Source organism: Leguminivora glycinivorella, chromosome 1 (assembly GCF_023078275.1).
Source record: "Leguminivora glycinivorella isolate SPB_JAAS2020 chromosome 1, LegGlyc_1.1, whole genome shotgun sequence".
Classification (NCBI taxonomy): Eukaryota; Metazoa; Arthropoda; class Insecta; order Lepidoptera; family Tortricidae; genus Leguminivora; species Leguminivora glycinivorella.
In genome coordinates this window covers 30,215,650-30,242,808 of record NC_062971.1, presented here as the reverse complement: position 1 = coordinate 30,242,808, position 27,159 = coordinate 30,215,650, and the positions used below count along the sequence as shown (strand labels likewise).

Sequence of the window (27,159 nt, the reverse complement as noted above, 5' to 3'; positions counted from 1 at the left end):
TAGTCTAAAGATTTTTTTTATAATCAACAAGTAGGTAGTATTTGAAGTTATCAATTGCTATGCAGACAATAGGCATACCTAAATAAATTGATTAGGTACTTAGTTTACCTTAGTACCTAATGAGTAGATATCTTATACTTTTAAACGAGCAATTCTTGTATATTTATTTATTTATTTATTTATTTATTTATTTATATATATATTTATTTACACTGACGATCTCGGAAACCGCTCTAACGATTTCGCAGAAATTTGTTATGTGGGGGTTTTTTGGGGTGAAAAATCGGTCTAACTTATCCTTAGGTCCCGGAAAACGCGAATTTTCGAGTTTTCATGCGTTTTTCTTCGTGCGCCATCTCGTGTGCAGTAGTTGTACTGTTAAGACAGAATTCTTTCGGTCGATGTAAGTACTATTTATTGCAAACACTAGATGGCGACACAGGTCAAGGCTAAAACAAATATCACTAGCTCGGAAAAGTGTTTTGCTTTACCAGCGGGTTGCATTTTATAGTGGGTAAAGAAATTTGACCTTGTATTGAACTGCTTTAAAATTGATAAAAGTTGAATCTAGGTACTGGAAGCAGTGATAAACGCATTTTTTGCGTTGTAGTTTCCTCGCTATAGTGAGGGGATAAGTTTTGTGTTACATGCAAATGTGAAAAAGTTCAGGATTCTATTTCGAACCACTCGCCTGGTTATAGAATCCTTTCACTTGCTCGTTTTTCAATTCCACACTCGGCGTTAAAATACAACTTTGCCCCCTTGTATAACAAATAACTATTATTAAAGAAAGCTTGCGTAAATTAGCCTTAGTTTTGCTAGGCGGGTAATAAGCAAAATCATTCACAAACAGTGTTCATCCTACTGGAATGAAAACATCTACCTACTGGAATTTAAATTAAACTGAGCTCTATGGAATCACCACTGAAATTGGTATGTGTGGTCAACAGTTGATCAGTAAATGTGTTCACTGTTCACTTCTCGGCCGCGTGCAGAAGGTTTGACAGGAAAGCGGACGTGAGCAATTCTCATAAAAATATTTACCTAAGCGTCTATATAAACACTGATAAATATTATATGGGTACAAATTTTTTCAAAATTATTTAGTCAAGTGAAAATACACAAATACCTACACAAAAGTTGTGTGTAGGTATTCTAAAGTTTTACAATTTTATGTCAAACACGTCAAAGTTAATAAATGTCGGCTACAAATTTGGCCTTTATATTTATATTCATGGTTATCTGTTAAATGGTAGGGCTTCTAAGAACTCTCATTTTATGTTTTCATCATTTTCAAACAAACCTTTTCCTTTCTCATACACGTGTCTCCCTCCTTTACTTCTGAGTAAAACTATAGTACTAATATTAAGTACATTTTGACCCTTAAAATGTCCAGTCAGCAGCATAAATCCGGGTGCTCAAACTGAGGATAACGTTTTAATCATTAATAAGTTTTTTTGCAAAAATTTCATATTTGGCACAAGCTTTTATCGCCGACTGTACCTTTCTTTCAACAGTCATCTACTGCTCTCCGAGACGTTTCTAAAAACCCCTTACTCGATGGGGATACGACGTTTCATAACAGAGTTCCTATGACCACCTTTCTGCTCCATCATCAGATCAGCTCCATGATACCATAATATTGCATTGTCACGTGATTTACATATGTGTGTAAAATTTCAGCTCAATCGAAAACCGGGAAGTGGGTCTTAGCTTCTAGTTTTGACGCAAACTAACATACTAACGCCGTGGCTTGCGTGGGCGACGGTCGCGCGATGGTCGCGCGACGGCGATGCGACGCATACGAAATCAAACCTTATCGATATGGAAGTATGAGACGCGACGGCGACCGTCGCCCACGCAAGACACGGCGTAACAAGGCAAGTTGAATAAAAGCTTGTAAAAAGTCGCTCGCTGTCAGGGTAGCAAATAAATTGTAGGCGCTCATTTATGTAACTAATATTATTTAGTAATTTTCACACATTTTATTACCTAGTCCTTTTTAACTAAACTGTTTCAAAACCACTATTAGATATTATTGACATGATGACTTTTCAATAATATCTAAACAAAGTATAAAGTTATCGGAAACGTATAGAAATCAACAAAAAAGCAAACTCTCCTACAAATTTCATGGGACATTTTGGGAAATCTGGCTGAGAATACTATATTGATGCATATAATATTGTCTGAACAACGTCTGTACCATATTTCAAGCAAAATAAAATTTTATTTCATTTCATTTGATCATTCATCATTTTCATCAAGTACCTACTTTACTAGCCTACCAATTTTCATCAATATCGGAGACGAACTGTTCGATAATTGCTCACCAAATGCGCGACTCTGGCTAGACTCAGCGTGGCAGCGGGCTTAGAGGTCACGACCTTCTAAAAATACGTTTCCCGGTAGTATTATCTTCGCTATTCGCTACACCCTGTAACTCGCGTCGCCTCATAAAGTCATTTGCATAGAACACTTTATCCAGTCGCGAAGGAATACCGAAACGGCCTGATTTAAATAATCAACGTAAACACCGTTCGTGTCACACGCCTTATTTAAGGGTGGTATAACGCACAACGCGGGTATACGGTATGATACGATGTCGTGTCGTGTCGTACGACACTGCCTTATTGAATGCATCTTATGCTCTAAGAAATCAGTGCTTTACGGTATGGACCTGTCACTATCTTAACTAAATGTGACTAAACCTAGATTGAGTTGATTGGCCAAAAAGTGTGTCCACATGAGAGGGAGGGTCAAAAGTTAAGGCTAAATTTAGTATGGCTGGTGTCCCTATTAAAGGTATCTCTAAAGTGCTGACTGAGTGAATTGTACAACTAGGGAACAAATCAAATTATTTTATTGAATAGTTTTTGATTTGTTTTTTTTTTTCAAGTAGTCACACTACTACTGTTTGGTCCAATGGTTGACTGGTAGAGAATGCCTTAAGGCATTAAGTTCGCCATTTGTACTTTACGTTGTGCAATAAAGGTTAAATAAATAAATAAAAATAAATACTAAAATAAATACTACGAGTATATATAAATTATACATTGAAATAGATATCATGTACACGAAAGAAAAAACGGCAAGGCCCACTGGTGGCCGAGCCGGGAAACGAACCCGGGTCTTTAGCTTACGCGGCTAACGTCTTTACCACTAGACCACACGCCCGGCTCGGCCACCAGTGGGCCTTGCCGTTTTTTCTTTCGTGTATGATATCTATTTCAATTTACATTATAATTATTGTATTATTCTAATTATTGTATTTTCGCCAAACTGTATGACAGTTTGTTGGCGACTGTGACTTCAAAAACTATTGCTCAAACTAAACTTAGATCTCTCTATCGCTCTTCCGTATTGGAGCAACACAGACAGTGGCATATCGTTGTGGGTTATGGAGCGCGAGCGATTGTACTCTTGGCTAAGGGTAATATCGTTTTGAATAACGGTTAAGATTACAACTTTTATTGTAAATTATTTATTATTATAAATATTGAAATTAAATAAAATGAAATGAAATATTTATTTTTCCAAGTAGGCATATTACAATGCGCTTATAAAGTTTATGAACGTCAAATAAAGCTACGCCGGCTCTAACCCTACGCCTTAGCCTCGAGAAGATTTCAGTCCCCCCTCAGTTGAACTCAACATGAACTCACCAATATTGTCATACATTTATCTCAAACAATAGACTGCCCTTTAACTAAATCAGACATAAAAGATGTCTTCAGGGTGCGTGCGAAACCAGGAGGTCCTCAAGCAACCGCCATAATAGTGGAAACCTCGTCTACTATTTCGAAAAACGATGTCCTGAAAGCCTGTAAATTATTTAACGCCAAAAATAAAGACAAACTTCGTGCCAAACACCTTGGCCTGCGCAACTCGGAGGAGACCCCAGTGTTCGTGGCAGAGCAGCTGACGCCTAAGGCGGCCCGGCTGTACTTCTTGGCCCGCGAGCTCAAGCGGCAACAACAGTACAAGTACTGTTGGACGGCGTATGGCAACATTTACCTAAAAAGGACGACAACTCGAACATCGTACATGTAACAAGTGAGGCTCAAATCATCCATTTATTTAAACAAAAATGACTACCACTTGATTATTTAATTACAGGAAAAATACTGTTTTTCTTTTGCTGTGTTATAGTTATAAGAAGTAGATTAAGTATTGTTATCTTTCACTGCTATGCATTAATAACTGTCCGTTCCGACTCACATATAATATCACACACCAACACTTATATACAAAACACTCACACACATCTTAAGTACCTAAAAATGACATATACATATATACACATATACATATATACAGACATAAAAATAACATATACATATATACTCCTTTATAAAGCCATGCTGTTCTCTAACAAAACACTCACACACATCTTAAGTACCTAAAAATGACATATACATATATACACATATACATATATACAGACATAAAAATAACATATACATATATACTCCTTTATAAAGCCATGCTGTTCTCTCAACCAACTAATTCAAGCTATAAAAGTCATGTAGTACGACTCATTACACTTATTATGGTGACCTATATCTCTAATTCTATTAAATAATGATTTGTAACACAAATATTTTAAATGAAATTGACGAAGTGGAAGTTGCCATTTCAATGCAATGTGATATCCAGGACTTAGATGCACACGTACCAAATACAATTTCCAACTTAACAATTTGCTCACAAAATATTAGGAGTATTTATAGTAACCTTGATGACCTCATGTTAAACTTATCTGAACTTAATCATACGATTGATATTATTATTCTCTCCGAGTGTCACTTAAATAAATCTAAACCAACTCCCCAAATCGAGTCCTACTCTCCTATATCAACAATTCATAATTCTAACCAATGTGATGGAGTAGTGGCTTATGTGAAAACTCAACTTAATGCTCAAACAATAGAAATAAAAATGGAACAGGCTACTTGCATTCAGGTAAAACTTAAAGATATTGTTATATTAGGTATATATCGCAGTCCTTCAAATTGTAACGCAATAGACTTTATCAACTCATTGAATACTCACCTTGAGAAATTGACCACATTTAAAAACATTATCATCACAGGCGACATAAATATTAACCTCATTCCCAGACAACATGAATCAAGTTATGAGATAGCTAACAGATCTAAATACCTAAACATGTTGTCATCCCATGGAATTCTGCCTGGGCACACCCTACCCACTAGACAAGCTAGCTGTCTGGACCACTTAATGTTAAAAATAGAATTACAAAAAAACCACCGCATATGCCACTATTCTTAAAACATCTGTCACAGACCACTTAACTCTTCACCTAACGTTAACTTATAATAAATATCACGAACAAACTCCTCGAACAACAATAACCGTTAATTATGATAATGCATTAAAAAAACTTAAAGATAAAAACATAGATATTCTTCTCTTATCCAATGATCCATACCTTGTCACTAATCAACGAATAAATAAGATAAAACAATAAACGAATAAATGAGAGTAAAAGTACTAGACCCATACCCAGTAGCCAACGAATTATAAAGCCCTGGATGACCCTGGGCATGTTGCGTTGCATTAGAAATCGCAACAGCCTACAACTCAAATCACGACGGGAACCACATAATGACGTACTTAACCCTTAATTGGACAGTGTTCGCTGTGGCGAACATACTTTCAAAAAAATCTACTGGTCACATTTTCATCATTGTTTATATTTCTTTCGACTCAAATTGTAGCTTTGTATTATTTTAATTGGTAGAAAATTAATTCATTGCTGTCACAATATTCGTATGTCAGCAGTGCACGCAAAATCGCGGCAAGACGGCAACCGCGAAGTATCATCAAGTTATTTATGACATTATATTAGATTTTTATGGTGTCAAATTAATAAAAACGACATCTATCGGTTACCAATGAGGTAATTAATCGTACTAAAGAGTTTCTAGTTTAGTGTAAGTCTTAATTTAGTGACAGTGACACTTAAAAAGTCATGTTCGTGGTACCGAACACTGCCATCTTCACAGTGAAATAGTAGGTTTGATGCATGTTCGGTGTGGCGAACACCGCCAGCTACGCAGTGTTTGAATTCCAGGGTTGCATGTTCGGTGTGACGAACATTGCCAAATTATCGGTGGACCTTATACCAAAATATTTATTTCACAAAAGAGCACAAAAGTAAATTAAATTACATTAATATGATGTCTAAATAAAAAAAAATTATAGCTAACTCTAACCTAATTACGCACATCCCGATGCAGAAGTACCTACCACTGTTCTTGCCGCGTTACCGAGTTGAAGCGCGATGGATGTGCATAATGAAGGTCCTACAGCGAGGATTCAGACCCCTTTCGAGTCTTCCCACTTCCCCAAAAATACTTTCTAAGAGTAGATTCATCCATCATCATTGAATTCATCCAAGTAAAAAATTCTCAATACTCTCATCCGAGGTTCGCTTCACTCAAAGTGTCGATCGATGCCTCTCTTGAGCATGCACTTTTTGCCCTCGTTGTCAATAAGTCCAATGGACCTGATGGTATTCCAGCTATTGTGCTGAAAACGTGCGCTGCGGAGCTTACCTCAGTTTTAATTCGCGTTTTTTGGCATTCATACTGCTCAGGTAAATGCTCGTCATCCTGAAAGACTGCTTGAGTCCATCCAACCACAAATAAGGGTGATCGCACAAACCCTACACACTGTCGGCCCATTGAGGCCCAGATGAGAGAACCTCTCTTCTCTCCAAGGCAATGAAGTAAGTGGTTAATAACCAGCTCTTGGCGTACCTAAAGAACACCAGATTATAGTGACCGGCAATACGGCTTTCGCCATGGTCGTGGCGCTGGTGTTCTTTTGGTATACTTATAGTTGGGCCACCGCCATTGAGAACAAGGGAGAGGCACTGGCAGTTAGCCTAGATATCGCTACCTAAGGTTTTTGATAGAGTTTATCATAAGACGCATCTCCCCAAGCTACCCTCGTACGGGCTCCCAGAAAGGCTTTGCACGTGGGTCACCAGCTTTCTACCTGGGCGAAGCATTTCAGTTTTCATCGATGATCAATAATCAGAAATCCGGCCCATTAACGGAGGTGTACCCCAAGGATCTATGCTATCACCGACCATGTTCATCCTTCATATCAATGATAAGCTAGAAACTAGCAATATCTATTGCTATGCGGATGACAGCACAGATAATAGCCAGTACACAGGTCGTGCAAATGCCTATCGTGAGCAGGTTTTGGAAAGCAGAATGCAACTTGTGTCTCAAATCGATGCCTCTCTTGAGCAGGTATCCGAGTGGAGTAAACATAATCTCGTCTAGTTGAACCCCAGTAAGAAGTTTTGCACATTTTCCGCATATAAAACCCCATTTGACATAACATAGCGCCTAAATTCCAGGACATTCCCCTTACCGTCTCCAAGAGTACCGGGATATTCGGTGTCAACATTACGAAGGAGGTCTAGTTTCGGGGTCACAAAGTACAAAAAGGGCACACAAAGTGTAGACAATACTTTTATGTTCATTTTCTACGAAAAATTTGTATGTTTCTTAACATTTATATAGCAAATTATTTCACACTTTTAATTCTTGATTAGCTGGCAGTGTTCGCCACACCGAACATAATTTTCCTGAAAAACTGAAAGATTATGATTTTTTTCATTATTTTTTCGGGGCTCTTTATGACCCATAAAAATAGTATTCAACAAAAAAAAACGGTATTTTTAATGTTTCTATGTCTGCCAAATTAAGGGTTAAAATAACCTATAAACGTTACCGTAATTTTTGCAATGACTTAATAAAAAAAGTAAGACGAAAATATGAAAAAGAACAGCTGGCTAAAGCATCTAAAAATTCAAAAAAACTCTGGCAAACTATAAAAAGAATAACTAATTACAAATCTGATAAGACTACAAATACTGAACTACTAAACATTAATACATCACCGACTTCATCAGTTAACCACGTTAATAATTATTTTGCTGGCATTGGAAAAACTCTAGCAGAAGAAGTCTTAATTAACTCAGATAATATCTATGTACATGATCAAGTTGCAAACAACTTGCCTAATTTTACAACCACATCATTTGTTCTCCTGAACACTGATCCCCAGGAAATACACAGCATCATAATGGGCCTCAAATCTGATAGCGCACCTGGGTGGGATACCATACCAACCAAATTTCTGAAGCACGCCTGCATTATTGTGGCCCCTGTAATTAGTCACCTAGTAAACCTCTGTTTTGCAAAAGGGGTATTCCCTGCCCCATTAAAACAATCTATTGTGACTCCGGTACATAAGAGTGGAGAGAGAGATGACGTAAGCAATTATCGGCCTATCTCCGTCTTGACTGCCGTCTCTAAAGTTATGGAAAAAGCAATAAATAACCGCCTTATGTCGTATTTAAATAAATTCAATATTCTCTCAGATAACCAATTTGGTTTTAGGCAGTCCAGATCAACAGAAGATGCCATATTATCACTTACATCTTTAGTCACTGATAAGGTTGATAAAGGCAAGAAATGCCTAGCGTTATTCTTAGACTTAAAAAAGGCGTTTGATACGGTCTCTCTCTCCACTCTTATACAAAAACTGGAACGCATTGGTATTAGGGGTTTACCTCTCCAATTGCTGAGTGACTACTTACAGGGACGTACTCAAAGAGTAAAAATTGGAGACTATATAAGTGACAGAGTGGATATAACTTACGGAGTCCCTCAAGGAAGAAGTGTACTGGGGCCCACGTTGTTCCTTATTTATATCAATGATTTGACGAATCTTAAACTGCAACGTGGGCACATCGGATCCTATGCTGATGATACAGCTATTGTGTTCGACGGTGAGTCCTGGGAGTCAGTGTTCAGAAGCGCAGAATCTGGTTTAAACAGAGTAGCTATATGGCTTAGAAATAATCTTCTAACGCTAAATGCCAGTAAAACTAATTATATATGCTTTAGTAAATATGATAGCTCACAACCTAATGACAATTTAAAACTTAAACTACACATGTGTAGTCCAGATGATCTTTCTCTTTGTAATTGTACTGAAATGGAAAAAGTTAAATCAACTAAATATCTTGGAGTGCTACTTGATCAATAGTCCTGCGGCGCTGGCTATATTTTGGGTCCTAAGTTAAAAAAATATTAAAGTTGATTTTGTTTTCGTTTATAAATACTTTGCTAACATATAAAATTTAATATTTCGTTTTGGGTCACATTCCTAGGGTGCTTTTTCAGTAATTTGGTAATTTGTGGTTATAATTTTTAATTTCACCTAATGTGGTCAAAAAAATATTCGAGAGAAAAAATGTAACTGTAATGCATTTAGTATGACATTTTTAGCGTGTATACGTAGTTTGTGTTAATTTCCTCGAATGCTATATGACAATTTGTCATACCTAGCGAAACAGACGCAAAAAAATATTCATGTTAAAAAAATTAGTAAAGCCGCATTACCTCCTTTAAATATATCAATAAACTGAAATTGTGTTTTTCTACTCCAATGCTTTATAAAATTTGCGATAATTTAGCTAAAATAGGTTCTTACCATTACAAAAAATATTAAAGTTACTAGAGTTCACATCTTAATAACTAAAAAGACAGGGTAAATAAGATACATGAATTTGGGTCAGTTTAATAGAATGCTTCGAAAAATAATACGGTATTAATATTTGCGTTCGATCAAGTCAAGCGGGCGCGTCCGCGCGGCCGTGGCGCGGGAGCAGGGAAGGGCAATGACCTCTCTCGATATTCGACAAACCGCACGTTGCGTACAAAACGCAAATTTATTTCAACTGTGCACCCGAATCACGCTATTTAATGCTAAGCCTGAAAAGGTTGTATTTGATAAGACCACTAGAGTAGCAATTTTAATTAAATATACCTATTTTCCACATGCATCAATAAAATAATTTCATTTCTAAATAATAAATTTAGTATGCAACGTGGAATCTACTACTACTACTGCCAAATAATTAGTCGATTTATCTTCTAAGTACTTTAAAATTATACTTATATTAAGCGTGTCACTCACTATGCAGATTGAAGAGCGCTTATCTTTCAATATGAATCCACATATATTGGGTTGGCACAAAAGTAATGAGACACTTGGTTTACGTTTTATATTTTTTATTATTATTACAATACAAAAAACTTAGTCGATGATGTAATCACCATTAGCATCTATGACTTCTTGCCAACGATCCGGCAAAGTTTGGATGCCTTTCGCCCAGAACTCTGATGGCTGTGCCTCGAAAAAGTTGTTCAACTCCACCTGTACATCATGGAAATCATTGAATTGTTTACCCCGCAAATGTCGTTTCAGGGCTCTAAACAAATGAAAGTCTGATGGTGCGAGGTCTGGAGAATAAGGTGGGTGGGGTATCGTCTCCCAGCCCAAGTTCTGCAGCTGTTGGCGAACGGTAGATGCGACATGAGGTCGAGCGTTATCATGTAGTAAAATTACAGTGGCTCGTCTTCGTCGTTTTTTCTTGATAGCAGAAGATAGTTCGGTTAGCTGTGTTGAATATTTGTTAGCGTTTACAGTTTCATTGTGTAATAGTTCATGAAACAGCATGCCTTGCGAGTCCCAGAAACAACAAAGCAAAACTTTTAAGCGGTTCTTTTGACTCAGCACCGGTTGAGTTGGTGGCGTTTCTTCTCGAGGCAGTCAAAAAGCACGACGTGTATCGTTCTCATAATAAATCCATAATTCATCGCCCGTAACCAGATCAGTCAAAAACTCTTTACGTCGGGGTCGCAGCAAAAGTGATTGACAGATGGCGACACGGACTGCACGACTGGCGTCGGTAAGGATGTGTGGTACCCATCGAGCCAAAACTTTTCGATACCCAAGCTCATGCAGAAGGTATTCCACAGCGTGGTGACTGCAGTTAAGTGCTTCCGCTAATTCACGAGTAGTAGCATCAGGATTCGACTGTAGTTCGCGGCGTAAATCGTCATCATTGAATGCAGGTGGTCGCCCTGAGCGTGACTGACTTTCAAGGCTCCTGTCTCCTGATTTAAAACGGTCAAACCATCTGGACACCGTGGCATGGCTTGTACTTCCAGCGCCCAATGCAGTGTTGATATTGTCAGCCGCAGCCCGCGCACTGTGGCCTAACAAGTACTCGTATAAGTAAAGTGTTTGAACTTGTCGCTCGTCCATTTTATTTCAATCTAACTAAACCAATCACGAGGGCGGCTTTATATACCCTCACATTAGAAGTACCTAGAATGTTCTACAACATACTAGAATATTATCGAAAACAATTAACTTAAGAAAGGAAATGTATAGAGTTTTGTAGAGTGTGTCATTACTTTTGTGCCAACCCAATATAAAATAATATATAATTCAATGAGCTAACACACGCACCGCCGATTATTTATATTTTATATTGAAGTACATGTGGGCATCGACGTAGGTACGTCTATGCCCACATGTACTTCAAAATATTATATCATAAAACGGTGAGGGATAGCGTGTCATACTTTCTAGCGGTGACATGGTATCGTATGAAATTCAAAGCTACATCAAAAAAATGTACGAAAATTGTTCTAAATTGTACGCTTATTAAAAAAAAAAGTACTACACGCATTTACAAGAAAACAATGATCAATATGTTACCGCCAGAGAGCATTCTTTCTGGCGGGCGCTATCTATTTCACTATGCAACAGTCCACTTTTCAGCTTTTTTATGAATCAGAAAAAATGTACGAGAATTGTACTAAGCTGTCCGATACTTTAAAAAAAATAACTACACGTATTTATAAGAAAACAATGATTTATATGTCACCGCTAGGAAGCAAACTTTCTGGCGGGCGCTATCTATTTCACTATGTAACAGTCCAGTTTTCAGCTTTTTTATGAATCAGAAAAAATGTACGAGAATTGTATTAAACTGACCGATACTTAAAAAAAAAAATAACTACACGTATTTACAAGAAAACAATGATGTATATGTCACCGCTAGGAACCATACTTTCTGGCGGGCGCTATCTATTTCACTATGTAACAGTACAGTTTTCAACTTTCTTGTAAATCAGAAAATATGTACGAGAATTGTTCTAAATTACACGACAATCTTAAAAAATGTACTTCACATATTTACAAGAAATTTCACCACGCCAACTGGTACGGTCAGCTACATAAGGTAAATATATTTACCTGTATTAAATTTTGACCTGCGTTCTTCCCAAGTAATAAGTTTCGATATGTATAGATATTTATAGACGAGACTGTAAAGGCTCATTTGATTCTTCGAAAACAGATAGCAAAATTGCGTATTATCCACAAGAGTGCAAAGTAATTTCATACAAATTTTAACTTGATATTTGCTTGCTGATAAAATTTACCTGTGTATAAAATAATGATGATTTTGAATCATAATTTATGAATAAATTGATGGATTTCATTTAGGCCGCCTTTACACCTGTAAGTGACTTACGTAAATCTTTGGTAAGCGACTGATGGTTCCATTTACACCTATGAAAAACTTATCGTAAGTTTTGCTTACGGAAGTTTTGTGGTTTTCATTCAACTTACTAAATGTCTACATTGTTCCAAGCAAGCAAAGTTGAAATGAAAAAAAAATGACCGCCCTAGTTCGTAAGGCCAAAACTTATCAGTTTATTTCGATAAGCTGAGTCGCTTCTGTAAGCAAACTCGTATACACGTGAAAGTTTTCAGCTTACGAAAGTAGTTAAAACTTACCGTAAGCTGCTTACAAAAACCATCAACATTTGAAAGTTTTACATAAGTCGCTTACGTAAGCGGTAAAACTCACAGGTGTAAGGGCGGCGTGCTACCCACCAAAAACATACCTGTTAAAAAGGGGGCCAAGTTCCTATCGGCTAATTGGGCAGGTAAAGTTTTCCTGATAGAATACTTTATAACGATCTTGGAAAGGTGGCTCATTTGTTTTTATTTCTTATTATTTATTAATTATCTTTTTTTAAGTGACCGAAATGACGTTTGTGAAATTTACTGGCGGATGAACTATGAAGTGACAATGCATTTGTGCGTTCTGAATGTATGAAATTCCCAAGAGTCGCCACCACACACAGTTCTCCGTTTCAGAATACTTCTAAATTTGACCTTGGCAGGTTTTCATGCTGCACGTAATTATTTATAAGATTAAATGAATCTATTTATACAAATAATTAAATTAACCTGCAAAGTTCAAATTTAGAAGTATACAGGAATGGAGGACTGCGTGTGGTAGCGCTGGCGAGTCTTGAGAATGGCAAATGTTTACCAGTGGACCCGGCTGTTGATGAAGATGATTATGATCGATTTTAAAGTGCATCTAAACATGGCATTGGATTGGATTTTAACCCTAATTTAGGCGAACAATTAGCCGATAGGAACTGAGCTACAGGGGGTCAAAAGTGGGTCGAAACGGTTCGTGTAAATAGTGCACAGTATGTGCGCCGCCTGTTGCTGGAACTTGGCCTGCGCAGTGTGCTACCGTGCGTGTGTTTTTGTTGCATAGTAACATAGCAGTAATCTATAACAATTTATTAGAACAAACTTGTAATTATTTCTACGCATGTCAGGGGCACCATTGGCCTATTGCATAATGGTTATATATATAATTATCTTCGTCAAGTTAAAATTTATATGAAATTACTTTGCACTCTTGTGGATAAAACGCAATTTTGCTATCTGTTTTCGAAGAATCAAATGAGCCTTTACAGTCTCGTCTATAAATATCAATACATATCGAAACTTATTACTTGGGAAGAACGCAGGTCAAAATTGAATACAGGTAAATATATTTACCTTATGTAGCTGACCGTACCAGTTGGCGTGGTGAAATTTCTTGTAAATATGTAAAGTACATTTTTTAAGATTGTCGTGTAATTTAGAACAATTCTCGTACATATTTTCTGATTTACAAGAAAGTTGAAAACTGTACTGTTACATAGTGAAATAGATAGCGCCCGCCAGAAAGTTTGCTTCCTAGCGGTGACATATAAATCATTGTTTTCTTGTAAATACGCGTAGTTATTTTTTTTTAAGTATCGGACAGCTTAGTACAATTCTCGTACATTTTTTCTGATTCATAAAAAAGCTGAAAAGTGGACTGTTACATAGTGAAATAGATAGCGCCCGCCAGAAAGAATGCTCTCTGGCGGTGACATATTGATCATTGTTTTCTTGTAAATGCGTGTAGTACTTTTTTTTTAATAAGCGTACAATTTAGAACAATTTTCGTACATTTTTTTGATGTAGCTTTGGATTCCATACGATACCATGTCACCGCTAGAAAGTATGACACAGGAATTTATCTGTATAAAATACAGGATTATAAAGCAAAATACAGGATGTACTTTTTATAACCGGCAATATTTAAGGAGGTGAAGTCATATAACTGTTACCGAATACAAAACACTAAGTAAAACTGCATCATAGTAAAAAAAAAACGCCCAATGGACTTGCCTCGCGTGACGTCACGTAGTGTTTTTAACCGTCGCCTCAAATCTTTCAAGAAGGACGGTTCTCAAGTCGTCTGTATGTTTTTTATTTTATGTTTGTTCCTCGATATCTCCGTCGTTACTGGACCGATTTTGAAAAAAAATTTTTTTTATTGAATGAATATGCATACAGATTGGTCCCACTTTTCTCAGAACCCAGTTCTAATGATGCGATCCTGGAGAAATCGAGGGAACTCCTCAAATCTGAAAGGTGTACATATGGTGATTTTTGTGTTTTTAAAGGAACAGCATGCATTTACGTACGGAACAGTGACATTTGGTGCAGTGGAACTGCTGATGATGGCTAGAACGGAACTCTTCAAATCTGAACGGCACGCTTATAGTGACTTTGGTATTTTTCTAAGAACAGCATGCACTTATGAAATGAAATGAAAATGAAAATGAAATATTTATTTTTCAAGTAGGCATATTACAATGCGCATATGAACGTCAAATAAAGCTACGCCGGCTCTAACCCTACGCCTCAGCCTCGAGAAGATTTCAGTCCCCCCTCAGTTGGGAGGGGGGTATCCACTATGGGACCGGCAAGAAACTCGGCGGGCAACTTCTTTTCAAAACATTACATCTTATAATTAACATGCATTAAATAACAACATACAATTTAACATGCAAAAGTATTCATCAAAGAATATGAACAGACTAGGTACTCTATGGAAATCAATTTCAATAAATTATATTATTGCTTAATAATACGTCGTTCTTCTTCAGAGAAAACATATCAAATTGTCATAGAAGAAAAAGATAATATGAATCTCAATATCATTAAATATGTAATTTACCTACACAACATAAAATATAAAATATTTGATGTGCTTTCTTATCTGAACTGTGTCCTCTATACATAATACAATTATTTTAATTGCTATTCGTTTTTTGTAGTTTCTGGTTCGGGCCATGCATGTTTGTCTGTCAAATAGTCCTCGACTCTGTAATAAGCCTTTAACATCAATGATTTTTTTAAGTAGTTCTTAAGAGCTGGGAGGGGTAATCTCAAAGCAGTGTCAGGTAACTTATTATAAAAATGAATGCATTGCCCAACAAATGACTTCTGTACTTTACGGACACGAAACTTCTTTATGGCAAGCTTATTTTTGTTTCTAGTGTTATAATTATGGATATCAGAATTCTTAGTGAAACAGTCTAAATTCTTAACAACATAAATTATACTATCATAAATGTATTGGGAAGCTACAGTTAAGATATTAATTTCTTTGAAGAGTTCTCTTACTGATTCACGTGTTCCTAAGTTGTAAATAGAACGAATGGCTCTCTTTTGTAATACAAAGATAGTCTGTATGTCAGCTGCTTTGCCCCAAACCAGAATACCGTATGACATTACACTGTGAAAATAACTATGATACACTAGGCGAGCTGTCTCAACATTAGTCAGTTGCCTGATTCTCCTAACGGCGTATGCGGCTGAACTTAATTTGCTTGCTAGTTTCTTTATATGAGGACTCCATTGTAGATTTTTGTCCAATGTTAAACCAAGAAACAGTGTTGTATCTACCATCTCTAAGCATTCATCATTCAAAAGTATTTTTGTATCGATTGGTTTAACATTCGGCAGAGAAAATCGAATACATTTGGTTTTCTTAGAATTAAGAAGTAAATTGTTGACAGTAAACCACTGCAGTACATCAGCTAACGTGCTATTAATTACATTGTAATCCGTAGATTTTCGGTCAACATTAAAAAGCAGTGATGTATCATCAGCAAAAAGTACTATTTCACAAAAGTTTTTCACTATACATGGCAAATCATTTATATAAACCAAAAACAGGAATGGACCTAAAATTGAGCCTTGTGGCACTCCTAATTGGACTACAGTCCCGCTAGAGCGAGTTTTGTTAACAACTACTGTTTGTGTTCTATTGCTAAGGTAAGAAGACATAAAGTTTAGGGCATTTATAGACAAACCATAATGTTCTAATTTCAAAATGAGCGTTCCATGATCCACACAATCAAAGGCTTTTGAAAGATCACAAAATATGCCAATTGCATCACAAGAATTTTCCCAAAAATTATATATATGTTTAATGAGTACCGAAGCAGCATCGGTCGTGGAACGGCCCCTTGTGAAACCGAACTGTTTGCTTGTAAGTAATCTATGTCTGTTGAAGTGTCCCAGTAGATCATTTAACATTAGCTTCTCAAAGACTTTACTTAGTACAGGAAGTATTGATATGGGACGGAAATTGGTTATATCACTCGAATCACCCGATTTAAAAAGCGGTATGACTTTGCTACATTTCATAAGATCTGGAAAGGTGCCTTGTGAAATTGAAATATTATATATTACGGCCAAGTAAGGTGCTATTATATCTATGACATGACTAATTACTTTAACTGATGTTCCCCATAAGTCTTCCGTTTTCTTTAAATTGAGTGACTTGAATGTTTTAACAATATTTACAGAGTCTACTTGACTAAATTCAAATGAATTATTACATTTCTTAACATTAGCACAAAGTAATGAATGGGCTTGAGCCGCAGAAGAATGTAAACATTTTGTGGTGTTAACGGCTATATTTGAGAAATAATCTTCGAATGCCGAGGCAACATCGCTGTTCGACACTATTTGTTGATTATCTGATACAATGTTGACTTGACAATCGCGTGATTTACATTTACCAGCTTCTTTATTTATAATACTCCAAGTTGTTTTCACTTTGTTGTCCGACACTTTCAATTTAGAACTAATAAAGTTTTTCTTGGCAGTTAAACACACTTTCTTGAAGATTCTTGAGTAGTTTCTTACATAGTCCAGGAATTCTGAATTCTTGTTCAGCTCTCTCTCACCATAAAGTTCATAAAGTCTTTTTCTACTTGTGAATACCTACAGTAGCCCATTCACTAAACTTTGTTTTAACTTTTGACCCACTAATAGATTTCACTTTGAAATTGTTATTAAATTGATTAAGAATTACATTGAAAACATCTTGATACAAATGATTACAGTCATAATGCGAAAATGGTATTATAGACAAACTATGTAGAATTTCATTTTTGAATGATTCCAAGCGAGATCCAGTAATGGGTCTATATGTTATTGTTTGTGGAGTATCATGAATAACGTTTAAGAAAGCTGCCCTTTGGCCGCTGTGATCGGAATGAAAACAGTTAAATAATTTCTTATCTATACATTCACAGTTACAAAAAATATTATCTAGGCATGTTGCACTAGTCACACCTACCCGGGTAGGTTCAAGAAATAAATTAAATAAATTAAATGATTTAAACAAACAGAACATTTTAACAGTATTACTAGATGACTCGAGCAAGTTAACATTAAAATCTCCACATACAATAACATGTTTTTGGCCCTTGCATACTAAATTCAGAACATTTTCCATTGTAGATTCAAATATGCTGAAGTCAGCTGATGGTGGTCTATAAACACATACAATAATATATCTGTCTAATTCAACACATGAAATTTCTATAGTTCTTTCTATGGAATATTTTACAACATCTTTGCGCTCTTTACACTTCATACAATTTTTAACAATAATAAGGGAGCCACCATGAGCAGCAGATTTTCTGGCAAAAAAACTAGCTAATTTAAAATTAACATAATCAAATATCAACTGTTCTTGTTTCAACCAATGTTCAGTAATACACATAACTTCAACATTATTACTATCTAAAAATAATCCTACTTCTAATTCTTTGCTGGAAAAACCCTGAATATTCTGGTGAACAACGTTCATATTCAGGTGTTTTTCCGCTGTCTTACAATCTAGTTTAAATGAGGCATGGGGTCCTTGGCTTTGTCAGCTGACTGAGACTTATATATAACACTATTACATCTATTTGGCTCAATATTGAAGGCCAATAACTCCACTAAATATACAAATAATTTCTTTGGCAAAAATACACTTACATCCAGAACAGTGACATTTGGTGCAGTGGAACTGCTGATGATGGTCAGAACCGGACTCCTCAAATCTGAACGGCACGTTTATAGTGACTTTGGTATTTTTACAAGAACAGCGTGCACTTTCGTCCAGAACAGTGACATTTGGTGCAGTGGAACTGCTGATGATGGCCAGAACCAAACTCCTCAAATCTAAACGGCACGCTTATAGTGACTTTGGTATTTTTACAAGAACAGCGTGCACTTTCGTCCAGAACAGTGACATTTGGTGCAGTGGAACTGCTGATGATGGCCAGAACCAAACTCCTCAAATCTGAACGGCACGCTTATAGTGACTTTGGTATTTTTATAAGAACAGCGTGCACTCTCGTCCAGAACAGTGACATTTGGTGCAGTGGAGCTGCTGATGATGGTCAGAACCAAACTCCTCAAATCTGAACATTGAGAAATAATACATAGATTACAAAAGGACTTTTAAATAAGACAATTTTTAATCATGTATTTCTTATATTTAAAAAAGAAACAACCCCAATGAATGATCGATTAACGTTACACCGTTACGCCACCGTTTTTGACTTTCCCAAAAAAAAATTCTCATTCCTATTTTTGGCCTCCGGTTTTACCTCGTGCCAAATTTTACCGCGCTCGGACCGAAGATAAAAAAAATCAAAGTCGGCCATTTTGAAATAGTGTAGTTCAAGCTTTTTTGAACTTTTTCCAACCGTTACGGAGATATGGTTATTAAAAAAAACTTCCATACAAATTTCAATTTGCCTTCAAAGACCGCCACTTTGTATACTAATCTTGAGGCGGCTGTCCACCCGTGTGCCGAATTTCAGCGCGCTCGGACCATTTTGAAATATAAAAAAAAGTCGGCTATTTTGTTTTATTTTTAAATGTCATTCGATGGATCTCAGATGACTGTACAACATTTGTTCAAGCACTTTTAACTTATTTGTATTATTATGGAACCATGGCGACTAAAAAAAAACCTCCACACAAATTTCAATTGGCCCTCAAAGGCCGCCATTTTGAATTTTTCAAAAATATTCTTTTTGAATACTAATTTTGAGGTGGCCATTCACTCGTATGCCAAATCTCAGCGCGCTAGGACCATTTTGAAATAAAAAAAAAGTATTAGTAGTATTATTAGTAGCCATTTTGAATTATTTTTAAGTACAACTTTTTTCTACTCCGAGACTTGTATGACATTAATTTGGTCGAGCACCCCCGGCTAACTCTTACGATTTAAAAGTTGCCACATAAAACAAAAGTGGCCAGTTTTCTCACATTTGCAGCAGTTTTAGGATTCCGTAGTCAACTAGGAACCCTTATAGTTTTGCCATGTCTGTCTGTCCGTCCGTCCGTCCGCGGATAATCTCAGTAACCGTTAGCACTAGAAAGTTGAAATTTGGTACCAATATGTATATCAATCACGCCGACAAAGTGGTAAAATAAAACGTAAAGCGGGGACTGGTTTTCTTTTTATTCCAACCCCAACGTGTGATATATTGTTGGATAGGTATTTGAATAACGGTTTAATAAAATCGTTTTTTGGAAATATTAATATTTTCGGAAATAATCGATCCTAAAGGAAAAAAAAGTGTGTCCCCCCCCTCTAACTTATGAATCATAATATGTTTAAAAAATATTTAAAAAATCACAAAAGTAGAACTGTATAAAGACTTTCTATGAAAATTATTTTGAATTTGATAGGTTCAGTAGTTTTTGAGAAAAATACGGAAAACTACGGAACTCTACACTGAGCGTGGCCCGACACGCTCTTGGCCGGTTTTTCCAAAAAAAATTTATTTCATTCCAATCAAGGCTGCTTGGAGATTCTACGACCAAAATTTGAGTGCTCTACGACAAACTTGAAAAATCGTCAAAAATAGTCGGCCACTTAGAAAAAAAATGGCGGCGTCAAAAACAGCCCAAGATCCTCTATGACATTTGGTCGAACACCCCCCGGCTATCTCCCGCCGTTTGGCCAGGCCGTCCAATATTTTTTTACCCGGAATAGGTAGACCGACGGTCGGATTTCTATAGGGTCGCAGGACAAACCTCTATACGGCCACACTAAACACTGCCACCGGCGGAACCTCCTTCTGGCTATTTTTGGAAAAATGTCAGTCGTGTTGCAGCTTTATATTATTGGGTTGGCACAAAAGTAATGACACACTCTACAAAACTCTATACATTTCCTTTCTTAAGTTAATTGTTTTCGATAATATTCTAGTATGTTGTAGAACATTCTAGGTACTTCTAATGTGAGGGTATATAAAGCCGCCCTCGTGATTGGTTTAGTTAGATTGAAATAAAATGGACGAGCGACAAGTTCAAACACTTTACTTATACGAGTACTTGTTAGGCCACAGTGCGCGGGCTGCGGCTGACAATATCAACACTGCATTGGGCGCTGGAAGTACAAGCCATGCCACGGTGTCCAGATGGTTTGACCGTTTTAAATCAGGAGACAGGAGCCTTGAAAGTCAGTCACGCTCAGGGCGACCACCTGCATTCAATGATGACGATTTACGCCGCGAACTACAGTCGAATCCTGATGCTACTACTCGTGAATTAGCGGAAGCACTTAACTGCAGTCACCACGCTGTGGAATACCTTCTGCATGAGCTTGGGTATCGAAAAGTTTTGGCTCGATGGGTACCGCACATCCTTACCGACGCCAGTCGTGCAGTCCGTGTCGCCATCTGTCAATCACTTTTGCTGCGACCCCGACGTAAAGAGTTTTTGACTGATCTGGTTACGGGAGATGAATTATGGATTTATTATGAGAACGATACACGTCGTGCTTTTTGACTGCCTCGAGAAGAAACGCCACCAACTCAACCGGTGCTGAGTCAAAAGAACCGCTTAAAAGTTTTGCTTTGTTGTTTCTGGGACTCGCAAGGCATGCTGTTTCATGAACTATTACACAATGAAACTGTAAACGCTAACAAATATTCAACACAGCTAACCGAACTATCTTCTGCTATCAAGAAAAAACGACGAAGACGAGCCACTGTAATTTTACTACATGATAACGCTCGACCTCATGTCGCATCTACCGTTCGCCAACAGCTGCAGAACTTGGGCTGGGAGACGATACCCCACCCACCTTATTCTCCAGACCTCGCACCATCAGACTTTCATTTGTTTAGAGCCCTGAAACGACATTTGCGGGGTAAACAATTCAATGATTTCCATGATGTACAGGTGGAGTTGAACAACTTTTTCGAGGCACAGCCATCAGAGTTCTGGGCGAAAGGCATCCAAACTTTGCCGGATCGTTGGCAAGAAGTCATAGATGCTAATGGTGATTACATCATCGACTAAGTTTTTTGTATTGTAATAATAATAAAAAATATAAAACGTAAACCAAGTGTCTCATTACTTTTGTGCCAACCCAATATAATAGCTTTTGCACGCGGCTTCGCTCGCGTTAAAAAGAGACAAAAAGTAGCGTATGTCACTCTCCATTCCTTCAACTATCTCCACTTTAAAAAATCACGTCAATTCTTCGCTCCGTTTTGCCGTGAAAGACGGACAAACAAACAGAAATACTTTCACATTTATAATATTAGTATGGATAGATAAATGTGAGTAAAAAAATTACATACCTATTTTGATTACCATTTTTTTTTAAGGTGGGGTTAAATTCTTAACCAATTGGGATAATGTTGAAAGTCTGTGAAAAGGATTCTTATGCCATATAATGAGAATAATAACAATAATGGCTACCGCAGTCTCACCACCCGTGTTTGCACACACGCGCGCGCACACAGACACACGCGACTTTTGTTTTATAAGGTGTAGAGATATATTAAGTATACCGCCGTGCGCTTCGTGTCCATTATAAATGAAAATTAAGGAAAATATGGGAAATAATATTCAAGTTACAATTTATTTTACTGTTTTTGGGTTTTGTATTTATTTGCAGCCATAAATATTTACCGTCATAAAAATTACACCCTGTATTGTGTAACTAAAAACTGAAATCAATAGTTACAATAATATTAATCACGGTATATGAATAGGAGTGCCGGATCGAATTAGGCACTTCAATATCGGAACAAAGGGTTCCGGAAATTCGAGGGAAATGTAAAATAAAATAATAGTGCATTAGGGTAATTCCGAAAGTCGTCTAATTACGAAAGTCACATAAAAATCACCATTATTTCCATCATATCAAGATTCTCTTTTCGGAATTACCACAGCATTTTTGTCATTCGGTATTACCCTAATGCACCACAATAAAACTTAACTACAGTTTAGCTAGTTTAATTCGTTTATTTTAGATACCTTTACGTGTTTTCGAGATTTATAATTGGTCTGTTTTCATTACTAATGTAATATAGTTCTTAAGGTTAGTAATGTATAAGTTTTAATTGGGAAGACATGCAAAAAAAAAATCAGGAGAATCCCGCCAAAGCCCGAACTTCTGGCAGTTCTGGCAATCTTAAATTATGTATGACTGCGCACGAGAAGTAGGTACCTACGCCTCGTGTCACAGCGCGGCGTCGCACCAGCGGCATGCGCCAACCTGATTGGCTATCGGTTGCGCGCCACACAGCGCGAAAATTTAAAATACTATTGCGTTGCGTTTTATTCTGCCAAATATTGAAAACCCATGGATGAAAGTGACCCAAATTAAAAATGATGACTTGATATCATATTATAATTATGTAGACGTCAACTTTTTAACATGAAAATTTTTTTGAGGCTTTGACAGGGTTTTTATTAAAAAAAAATTTTTTTTAACCTAAGCATTGGATGAATGTGACACACTTTTAAAATATATATATATAACATAGTCCTGAATAGTATAAGACTTCACTTACCAACTCTAATATTTTATTAGGTGTTTAAGGGCCAATATTAGACATTTTTAAAATATAATTAAACCCATCTATGAAAATGACCCAAAATGCATATGTACATCGGCAACCACGTTGTTTTTACATAGATACAAATAATTTCTTCTCGAATATTTTTTTGACTGAACACTGCTTAAAAATAGAAATACCTAAATTTCGAGCTAAGCAAGTACCTAGGACGACCCAAAATATTATTTTTATATTTGATCAATAGTCTGAAAACCATAGGCAAAAAGTAAGCAACATGAATATTATCGAAACCTCAAAAGTTATCGCTACCCGACTACAACGCCTCTCATGGCATATGCAACTTGAAAATGTAAACGCTAGGATAAGGAAACTAAATTGGATTTTCAACATTTTTAGATATATTACTAGTAAAGAATTATTGAATCAACTTTATATTACCTTAGCACAACCAGTCATGAGCTATTGTATTACTGCCTGGGGCGGTGCCGCCAAGACCAAATTCTTAGAAGTGGAGAGAGGGCAACGCTGCCTTCTTAAGGTGATGTACTCAAAACCATACAGGTTTCCTACAAAAGAACTGTATGAAATAAGTGACTTATTAACCATCAAGAAACTGTATATTTTGAGTACAAGACTCAGGCTTCATAAAACACTTGATTATAAGCCTATAAATGAGACCCGTCGACGTAAAAATAATGTTGCTCCCTTAACAAGCTATATGTCAATGTTCGCCAAGAGGCAATATAAAGCGCAATCGTCATACATAACTCCCAACCACTGATGGCAATATTGTAAACCTTTTTCAAGGAAAATAAAATATTTTTCATTTTCATTTTTCAGTTGGAGGGGGGTATCCACTATAGGACCGGCAAGAAACTCGGCGGGCCACTTCTTTTCAAAACATTACATCTTATAATTAACATGCATTAAAAAACGAGATACAATTTAATCAGCAAAAGTATTCATAAAAAAAAAGAAATATTAAATTAACAGACTAGGCACCTACTCTATGGAAATTCATTTCAATAAATTATACAAAGTACAAAGCTACTATGATTAATAAGAGATTTTAGAGATGTAAAGTCTCTAAGTGTTAAAGATTAATATACTTTATTCAAAACCAATTCATTAATTATCATCAGTGTTAAAGTACATCAAACAAAAGAAAAAATATACATGATGAAAACAAAAAAAAAACGAACTGATACAAATAAAAGATAACTAAAATAACTTTAGAGTTGTAAAAGACTCTTGATGTCACAACTAAAGAAAAAAAAATAGATATACTTAATCTACTTTTTTCCTTGGAGATGTATATGGTCTCCAAGAGTCAGAAAGAAAATAAACAAACAAGGACCGAACAGAGTGCCTCAATGTAATCAAAATTAATGTTACAATCTAATAGTTATAGCCCCTATTAGCTGAAACAGACCGGTCTTCACAAACAGCACCCGTTCACGAGTATGGCGCGTATCTCAGCCATCGCCTCCCTCAACCTATATTCGGGAAGGAGGCTATTGCTGTAAATATTGTTACTTGCGAGTGAAACGCGATCCTATCCATTTGATTACCTTGATAAAGTAAAATAAATAAATATTACTGAGTCCCACGGTAAGTTCAGGAAGGATTGCATTGTGGGTACTCAGACAACGATAAGTATATACCTACACAACAGTATAATAAAGAGTACTGTCGTAGAGTATGGCCACTTCCGCTCCTCGCTGAAAGTGCCGCCCACCCCTCTCGGTTACCTCACAGTTACCGCCTGTCAAAAACGCGAACAGTCGACCTGTCATATTTCACACATACAAGCATAGTATCGCGTTCACCAACACGAGCTTAGACTGTGTGCTATAGGAACGCGCCTCTTTCATATGTTTGATCGCCAGTGTCCGAGGTGTGCCTACACCGCGTTTTTAGGGTTCCGTAGTCAACTAGTAGTTTCGCCATGTCTGTCTGTCCGTCCGTCCGTCCGTCCGCGGATAATCTCAGTAACCGTTAGCACTAGAAAACTGAAATTTGATACCAATATGTATATCAATCACTCCAACAAAGTGCAAAAATAAAAAATGAAAGAAAATGTTTTATTAGGGTACCCCCCCTACATGTAAAGTGGGGGCTGATAATTCTTTTCATTCTAACCTCAACGTGTGATATATTGTTGGATAGGTATTAAAAAATGAATAAGGGTTTACTAAGATCGTTTTTTGATAATATTAATAATTTCGGAAATAATCGCTCCTAAAAGAAAAAAAAGTGCGTCCCCCCCTCTAACTTTTGAACCATGTGTTTAAAAAATATGAAAAAAATCACAAAAGCAGAACTTTATAAATAATTTCTAGGAAAATTATTTTGAACTTAATAGGTTCAGTAGTTTTTGAGAAAAATACGGAAAACTACGGAACCCTACACTGAGCGTGGCCCGACACGCTCTTGGCCGGTTTTTATTTTGTTTTCCGTTAGATTCGACACGTCGTTAGGTTCATTATAGGAACCACCCGGTATATGACTTTTAGTTAAATTGGAAAAAAAATGTTTTTTGATCGTTTTCATAAATTAATTAATAAGTGTGATGCATTAAATGGCATTTGATGAAAATTTAATCATATTAAAAAAAGAAAAATACCGTTTGTTTTATTACCTGAAGTTAAGTATAAAGGCATGGTAAAATTATACATTCATAACCTATTCGGAATGACCTAAAGGCTCCGTGAGTTAATTTCGGAAGCTGAATTCAGAAGATTCTGTAAAGGTAATGAAAGTCAGAGGTAACTTGGGAGTTCGGTAACTTAGCCTTAGGGCGGCTTTGGGAGCGCTTAACCTGGCGAACTAAGGGCCCATTTACACAGTGCGAGTTTTAATATTATAGCGGTAGGTATTTATTTCATTGGTGTGAACACAAGAAAAACAAGAAGTTAAACCAAAGCAAATCATGTGGTATGACGTTCTGCGCATGGAATGTTCGTACCCTTCTTGATCGCGAAGGTCAGCAAAAGTAGGTAGGAACCTATTTATTGTAACCTGAACAGTCCGCGATGTAACTAAAATTCTCGAACCGTGTAAACAGGCCGTAAGAGTGGAGATTAATCTTTACGAGTAACGAGGTTACGCTTTAAAAACACGTCTGATATTTTGAGTCAAATATAAGAGCTTTTAAGTACTGTGCGTTCTGATTTTTAACCACTTGACAGTCCTACGATAGCATAGTATCCAAAAAAAAATTCCGGTAGACAGTCCTACGATACCTTACTATCCAAAAGAGGGGATGGAGACACAGTTGATTAAAGTGACATCTAGCGAAATATTGCGGCATTATTTACTTATTCTCTTGATACAATAACGTAGCCTAACTACATAGTTTGCTACAAAAAGTATAGATGGCAGTGTACGCTCGTTACTTAGTGAATGAAAAAATAAATTCGGCAGTGCCTTGTGTTTGATTTTGAATTTGTTTAATTTTTTTTGGATATCTTCATGAGAACTGTATGTGTTGGTTGTGGTATCATTATAAAGGTAAAATAGTATATTTCTCTACGTAATGAAAAAAGGGGTCATCGCTCAAAATTTCCTGTAATTTAAGTAATAGTCAAATAAAAAATTTCTTCATTTTTTTTTCGATTACATAAGTTTAACCTTGATTTATAGTATATAATCATACATATATTACTATCACTATAATTTTATTTCAAGTACTGTACGTTCATTTATACCGAAGTATTTTTTTTGAACTATACCTTGTGTAGTTTAGAAGATACAGAAGTTTTTGTAAAAAGTTGTGAATGCGCAGCGCGCTGCGCGCGTCGCTTAAAAACCCGGACGGTTGACCGGAATATGGTCGCGCGGGCTGGACTGTCAAGTGGTTAATATAAACTGATTTTTTTTTATTTACATGACACAAAAATAGACTAGAAAATGAATATAAAGGTTGTCA

At 36.5% G+C, this 27,159-nt stretch overlaps 1 long non-coding RNA gene across 1 annotated transcript; it reads right to left on the bottom strand.

Annotated features, from left to right (window-relative positions):
* Positions 1 to 572: 572 nt before the first annotated feature.
* LOC125231630 lies at positions 573 to 26,655 on the bottom strand. Its single transcript, XR_007177646.1, has 3 exons — positions 26,410 to 26,655; positions 26,018 to 26,022; positions 573 to 618 (listed from the first exon to the last, which is right to left on the bottom strand). It is a non-coding gene; the product is annotated as an uncharacterized LOC125231630 (long non-coding RNA).
* Between the last annotated feature and the right edge of the window lie 504 nt (positions 26,656 to 27,159).